The sequence below is a fragment of the Trichechus manatus genome, unplaced genomic scaffold (genome assembly GCF_000243295.1).
Source record: "Trichechus manatus latirostris isolate Lorelei unplaced genomic scaffold, TriManLat1.0 scaffold00155, whole genome shotgun sequence".
Classification (NCBI taxonomy): domain Eukaryota; kingdom Metazoa; phylum Chordata; class Mammalia; order Sirenia; family Trichechidae; genus Trichechus; species Trichechus manatus.
Window position 1 is genome coordinate 3,216,409 of NW_004444091.1, and position 7,924 is coordinate 3,224,332.

General features: G+C 41.6%; 1 protein-coding gene and 1 pseudogene across 1 annotated transcript in view; one reads left to right on the top strand and one right to left on the bottom strand.

Moving 5' to 3' along the window:
- Positions 1–7,924, bottom strand: part of NUDCD3 (NudC domain containing 3) — a 208,249-nt gene that overhangs the window by 89,529 nt on the left and 110,796 nt on the right. The window lies entirely within an intron of this gene.
- LOC105756756 (microtubule-associated protein RP/EB family member 1 pseudogene) overlaps positions 7,347–7,924 on the top strand; it is a 23,999-nt pseudogene continuing 23,421 nt past the window's right edge.

Below are 7,924 nucleotides of genomic sequence, written 5' to 3' on the forward strand. Positions count from 1 at the left end.
GCCCAAGAGACGGAATGGGCCACATAAACCAGAGACTTCATCAGCCTGAGACCAGAAGAACTAGATGGTGCCTGGCTACCACCAATGAACGTCCTGACAGGCAACACAACAGAGGGTCCCTGATGGAGCAGTAGAACGATGGCATGCAGAACTCAAATTCCAGTAAGAAGACCAGACTTAATGGTCTAAGACTGGAGGCACCCCAGAAAGCATGGACCCTGGTCTCTCCATTACCCCAGAACTACAACAATTTCTGAGGCCAACTCTTCAGACAGGGATTGGCCTGGACTGTGGGACATAAAGTGATACTTGTGAAGAATGTGCCTCTTAGACAAGTAGATACAAGAGACCAAAGGGGCGGCTTCTGTCCAGAGGTGAGAGGGGAAGGCAGAGAGAGTTAGGAGCTGGTTGAACATTCATGGGAAATCAGGGGCAGAGGGGAGGAGTGTGCTGTCACAGAATGGGGTAAGCAGTTGGGGTCTCACAACAATGTATGTTAAAAAAAAAGTTCTGTATGGGAGACTAACTTGAAATGTAAACTTCATTTAATTACAACAATAAAAAAAAAAAATATACAGCTACAGTAGTCAAAAGAGCCTGGTACTGGTATAACAACAGACACATAAACCAATGGAACAGAACTGAGAGTCCAGAAATAAACCCACACATCCATGGTCAACTGATTGTCGACATAGGTGCTAAGTCTATTCAACAGGGAAATAAGAGTCTCTTCAGTAAATGGTGTTTAGAAAGTTGATTTCCATGCAGAAGATGAAGCAGGATCCATCATGCCTCACACCATACACAAAAACAAATTCATATGGATTAAGGACCTAAATGTGAAAACTAAAGCATAAAAATCTTAGAAAAAAATGCAGGGACAATGCTATTGGGCCTATCTTTTAGCAAGGATTATCTAATACAATAACAAAAGCACAAACAGCAAAAGATGAAATAAATAAACGGGACCTCACAAAAATTGAAAACTTTTGTTCATTAAAAGACTTTACCAAAAAAAAGCGGAAGGACAGGCTACTGATGGGGAGGATATCTTCAGAAACCACATATCCAATAAGAATCTAATAACCAAAATATACGTAACACTTTGACAACTTAACAACAAAAAGACAAATAACCCAAACGTAGAATGAGCAAAAGACTTGAATATGCATTTCACCAAAGAGAAGAAAAGATGCTCAAGGTCATTAGCCATCAGAGAGATACAAATCAAAACCACAGTGGGATACCATTTCACCCCCGCTAGGATGGCTAAGGAGCCCTGGTGACGCCGCCGTCAAGCGTTTGGCTGCTAACCAAAAGGTCAGCAGTTCAAATCCACCAACTGCTCCTTGGAAACTCTATGGGGCAGTTTTACTCTGTCCTATAGGGTCGCTGTAAGTCAGAATCCACTCAACGACAATGAGTTTGGTTTATTTTTTTGTTTTGTTTTGTTTTAGGATGACTAAAATTAAAAAAAGAAAAGTAACAATAGTTGGTGGGGATATGTGGAAACTGTAACCCTTATCCATTGCTAGTAGGAATGCCAAAAATAGTATAGCCATTGTGGAAAACAGTGTGGCAGTTCCTCAAAAACAAAAAAGAGAACTATCACATGACCCAGCAATTTCACTCCTAGGTATATATCCAAAAGACTTGAAAGTAGAGATGCAAACACAGACTTGTACACCAATGTTCACTGCAGCACCATTCGAATAGCCACAAGGTAGAAACAACCTAAATGCCCATCAACAGATGAATGGATAAACAAACTGTGGTAAATACATACAATGGAATACTACTCGGCCATTAAAAGAAATGAAGTCTTGATACATGCTGCAAATGGATGGAGCTTAAGACATTATGCTGAGTGAAATAACTCAGTCACAAAAGGACAAACACTGTATAATCTCACTTATATAAAAAGACAAGAACAGGCAAATGTAGAGACCAAAGCTTATTAGTGGTTAACAGGGCCAGTAAGGAGAGGGAAAGTGGGTACTTACTGCTTATGGAGTACTATGTTTCGGTTTACGGTGATGGAAAAGTCACACTGATTAAGGGTAGGGTTACACAGTCAATTAATATAATTGCTGTCAATAAGTTGTACACCTATAAAAGCTGACTCGGCAAAAGTTATGTGATAGATATTGTCTTAGTTATCTACTGCTGCTGTAACAGAAATACCACAAGTGGATGGCTTTAACAAACAGAAATTTATTCTCTCCCACTTTAGGAGGCTAGAAGTCTAAATTCAGGGCACCAGCTCTAGGGGAAGGCTTTCTCTCTCTGCCAGCTCTGGAGGAAGGTCCTTGTCATCAATCTTCCCCTGGTCTAGGAGCTTCTCAGCGCAGGGACACCGGGTCCAAAGGACACACTCCGATCCTGGCTGTTTCTTGCTTGATGGTAATGAGGTCCCTCTCTTGTCTGCTCAATTCTCTCTTTCATATGGCGAAAGAGATTGACTCCTTAACCATCACACTGTCTCCTGTTTAAACTTAACTCTTAACCATTCACAGAAACTAAAAACTTGTGATAAAGACGGTTCTGGGAAAAGTTTAAACAGTTTAGATAAGCCACAACTAACATACAGAACGAAAACACGCAAAATTAACAAACAAATCCAAGCCATCTCCTGCTGATTAAGTGAATGACAACCAACCATTTTAAATTTCCCTTTTGGGAAATCACATAACAGTCTGTACTGCATATAAGGTGATAACATTAAAACGTGATAAGCACATCTCTTCAGAGGGATGCTCCCTGTTGAAGAACATTTTTTTCAGCCCAAAAAACCTTTTAACTCTAATTGACTTATTGATCAGATTTTTTCTTTTGATAGTTCGTTTCCTTTTATTAAAACTAAAATTAGCCATTGTCATAGGCAATATGTGTACTGTTTAACGAGAAACTATTTGTTCTGTAAACCTTCATCTAAAGTACAAAAAAAAAAAAGAATTACTATGTGCGATCAAACTGACAACAGCAACTCAAAAGGTTTGATGGGAAGCCTAGGGGGCAGTGAGTTGAAGATAATGGGGATGGAATAATTTGGAAAAGAATAGTGAGAGAATAGCAACACAACTGGAAGAATGTAATCAATGTCACTAAATTGTCCATGTAGACATTTCTGAAATGGTGTATCTTTGGCTATGTATATTTTCATAAAAAAAAAAAAAAAGTCCTCTAAGGTCGAGAAGGGAGAGTGTTGACATGTCATGGGGTTGCTAACCAATGTCATAAAACAATATGTGTACTGACTGTTTAATGAGAAACTATTTGTTCTATAAACTTTCATCTAAAGTACAGTATAAAAAATTTTTTTAAAAAACACTAATATTAGAAAACACAGGAAAAAAAGAAACCTTAAGAAGCTGAAAAAGGGGGTGATGGGACCTACTTTTGCCCAAGTAGAGAAAAGGGGATGAAAGAGACCAAGAGACGGGGACAGACAGATACAGCTGTGCCACAGCAGAGAGCCTCAGGCTCCAGACTGGTGAGGGCCCACCTGTATCCTATCCCACTCCAGTCCACATGGAAACCATGCAGTGAACATTAGCCAGTGTCAGATGATAAAACCAACTTGTTAATGACACTGCTGTCAAAAAGTTCACAGCCCAATATCACCAACACAGCCTATTAATAAAACAAGGCTAAGTGTATTGCTTACCTCAGAAAGGGGTGAGTACCAACCTTTGCAAAGCTTTGGCAGTATCTTAGAGTTGAGAAGGTAAGGTCAGAATTTATTGAGAATTGGGGGATTTCCCAGTATGGGAAAAATGCACATGCCTAACCCAAGCAGTCCACTGAACAATAGGAAGAAAGAATCTGGACACACTGTGATGGGTCACGTTATAAGGGAGAGTCCTGAGGCAAAAACTGAGGGAGTAGGGTCTGCTGTGGGGAGAAACTAGACACAAAGAGGAGACAAGGACATGTTCTGAGAATCGAAGATCATGCAGGGAGTTCACGTGGAGAGCGTACTGGGTCTTCTCAATAAAGGAAGCCAGTCACCGTGGAGTCTAGAAGACCTCGTTAAGTCTGGGATGCTGAGAATAGGGAAGATGATACTGCCACCTCTTCTTTAGTTATTAAAGAATGGCCTGGCTATTGAGTATTGAGAATACTCATGTCTTTAAAGGTGAGTTTAGCTAATGTGTGGCTTATTTTGTTCTGCTCTAAAAGTGTTATATGAATTCACTGCCTGAAATAGCACAGCTCAGGGGTTGGCAAACTACAGCCCAGCCACCTGTTTTGTAAATAGTTTCACTGGCACACTGCCATGCTAATCCATTTACGTCTTGTCTACGGCTGCTCTGCGGCTGCAAGGGAAGAACTGAGCAGTGCAATAGTTGCAAGACAGACTGTATAGCCTGCAAACCCTTACAGTCTGGTCCTTCAAGGAAAAGTGTGCTGACCCCTGCTATGGCATTATGACATTTTGAGCTAGACATATTTATATTATCTTACACAGATCTGAAATTTTGGGCTTATACATATATATTTTTTAAAAACTTCTAAAAAGCATCGATTTTAATCAATAACACGTATGCAATGAAAGCAGTACACATTACTGTAACAGGTAGTTACAGGAGACTACATTTGTGCAACTGAGGACATTTCTTTGCAGGCATAAATAGTAAATCCAGGTCTCGTTGCCAATACTAACACATTCCGAAAGGATGGGACCTCATCCACCTGTATGTTAGGGAACCCAGAGCTTAGGACTATGAGTAGGCAGGGTAGGACAGTAGACAGCACATAGGCTTCAGAATAAGAACACCTGAGTTCAAATGTTATCCCTGCATTGATTAGCTGTGATCAATTTACAACCTCTTTGAACTTCAGTTTCTCCATTTAAAATGCAGGAAGACCCCTGTTCCTCATGGGATCCTCATTTGAAATCAAGCAGTTGAAGTGCCTAGTATGGCATCTGGCACACACTTCACAGGTCTGCGATAGAAGCACTCTTTCATTAGAGCTGTAGTTCAGTATATTTTTCTCTCCCACTGTCCTTCCATCCAAGGAACAATGTCAATACCCTTTTACCCTGGAAACAGCCCGCTGTCCTCTCCTTTGAACATGCTCCATTACTGTCCCCAAACAATGAAGAACAACAGGAAGCAGTCCTAGCAACTTCTGAGAACTGTCCTCCAGAGCTCAGCCTACTTCTCCAGGGTCAGTTCCTGATCCAGACCTCAGAAAAAGAGGTAAGAATGAGATCCAAGAAAGACAGAAGTAAGGGGAATTGAGAGAGAAAGAAGGTGACAAAGACCAACAGGGGGTTACAAGAATTGCCAAGATGGTTCTGAAGAAGGAAAAAAAAGAGGGGGGAGAATAGCCCTTACAGCTATCATGTTACAAATGATAAATGACAGAGCAGCAATGGGACTCACAGAGGAGAACACGCAGTCCTGAGGCAGATTCACCCCTACTCAGGGACCTGAGGTGGGGGAGGAGGGCAGGGCAGATCAGTGGGAAAAGGGTGGCTATTCAACAAATGGGGCCAATTGCCACCTCAACTCACACCCAAAAGTAAAGATCAGGAGAATTCAAGACTTAATTGGAAGAGCACACTTTTACTTTCAAACTTTTATACAAAAGCATCTTTATTGTACCCAGGTAGAGAATTCCCTAACAAGACACTTTACATCATAGAGGAAAAGACTGATAAACTGGTAAGAGGACACCATAGAGGAGGAGACCTTGACCAGCTCTGAACACAACAGATGCACAGCCTCCCTATCACTGCAGCACTGATCAAAATAGTGACCTCCCCATCAGATGGATAAAAAAGAACAGGAAAGCACTAAGATAACATCCAGAGAGGACTAAGATAAAGGAATTTATATGCTGGAAGATGTATACCCAACAACAGTATTGGTCAAAGAGTGGGTCATAAAAATCGACATAGTGGAGTTGAACCAAACAAAACAGAATGGAACGAAAATGTAAAAACTGACTGCACGATGAAAAGTATGATTTCATGAGACTTTCATTACATGTGTGTCTATGTGTGGATCTGAGTAGCGATATAAAATGTACTTCTTCAGTGACTGAAGCCACTCCTCACAAGAACCTATCACATGTGCGCAAAAGGAGGTAAGAGCCATGCGCGCGCTGCCCTGTGGCATCTAATCTCAACAGATGAATAAAGAAACATGCCATGGCATGTTCAAACAATGCACTCCTGCCCCAACAATTAAATGAGTGTACAAGTATGGATACCTCCCCAAAATACATTGAATTTCTTTAAAAGGAGCATAAAGATAAATACAGAATGATACCACATCTGTAATAAAAAGCTTAACACCAGCTTCAGGGGCCGGTTCCTGCTCCAGAGCTCAGAGGAAGAGATAAGAGAATGAGATCCAAGAAAGACAAAAACCCAGTAGGGGATAATGAGAATTGCCAAGATGGCACCGAACAAGGGAAAAAAAAAATGGTATCTCCCAGGAGCTAGGCTGAGGATGAAGGGATAAGTACCATTTTATTTCTCTGAAAAGACAGAAATAAACACTTGAAACAAATATGGCAAATTGCTAGTATCTCTTAAATCTAGGTGGTGAACAGGGCTGTATCTATTATTTTTTCAAATACTTTTTCCAGGAGAGGCACTTGCTTAACTGGTATTGATGTGGGCAACCTGGACAAACACTGTGGATGAGTCTAACATCCCTTCCAGAGGTAGAAAAGTTTGAGTAACAGGATAAATGGAGAAATCATAAATGACAGCAAACGAATGAATAAATGGGACACGTACTGAGGGAAATACAACATTACATTAAAAGCCTCAAGAGAGACTCTAGAGTGAGAGATGAATTTGTCTCTTAGCTCATTATACCAGTTGCCTGAAAGGGTGAAGAGCTCTCCTACCTTCAGAAACTTAAAAGGTCGAATGGAAATCTACAAACCTGAATGGCATCACTCTGGAAGACAATCTGGTCACAGAATATGATGATGCATTGCACTAGTGGTTAACGACTGAGTGGGACTCTAGTAATGTGCCAGAATCTTTCATATCTCATTTGTATTTGTTATCACATTGCATCATGGTATAACACTGGCATTGCTGGAGAGATTATTATACTGATGTTGATGAACAAATGTTTGGGAGACTGACTTAATGCCTCCTCAGAATGTAAAAACCACTGAAAAATGACTGGACTGAGGAAGAAGTGATTCTAGGAGGTGGGGCTAAGATGGCAGAGTAGTCAGACCCTTCCTGTGGTCTGTCTTACAGCAAAGACACGAAAAAACAAGTGAATCGATTATACATGACAATCTAGGAGCCCTGAACATCAAAGACAAAGCTGAGGAATCAGACTGAGCAGCACGGGGAGGGAGAGATGGTACAGAAGCAGCCAAGAGTTGCCAGACCTGACCTGGCCAGCTCCCGCACCCTACAGGCTGGATCAGCTGGCGCCAGCGGTGACACAAGCAGTGACACTCAGGACGCGTTTCCCACATCAGGAGAGACGGAGCAGCAGAGAGTCTGCTCAAGCCTTCAGAACCAGCAAGAAACGGGGCTCAATCGGGGAAAGATAAGTACAAGTGTCTAATCTACCGCACAGATCAAAAAAAAAAAAAACCCTCTTTTAGGAAATACCTCTTTCCCATTTACCTGCTCCCTGTCTACTCTGCTCTGGGTCCCCGTCGAGGCTTCAGCTATCGCTGTGCCCCCTGGGCTAGAAGTGGAACTTGTTGCGTGCTCTGAGTCATTCTCCCGGCTTTAGAGAAGGAATAAATTAACAAACAAGGAAAAAATAATCTGCCAGCTCCCCTAAGCCAGGAACTCAGGGCAGGCACAGCCCCTTTGCCTAGGCATAGGCATAAGGGGTCCACTGATTCAGAATGCCTTTCACCCCTACACAGACCTGTGTGGGCCCATTTCAACAGTGTAGGCTCTCATTAGCACAGTACAACA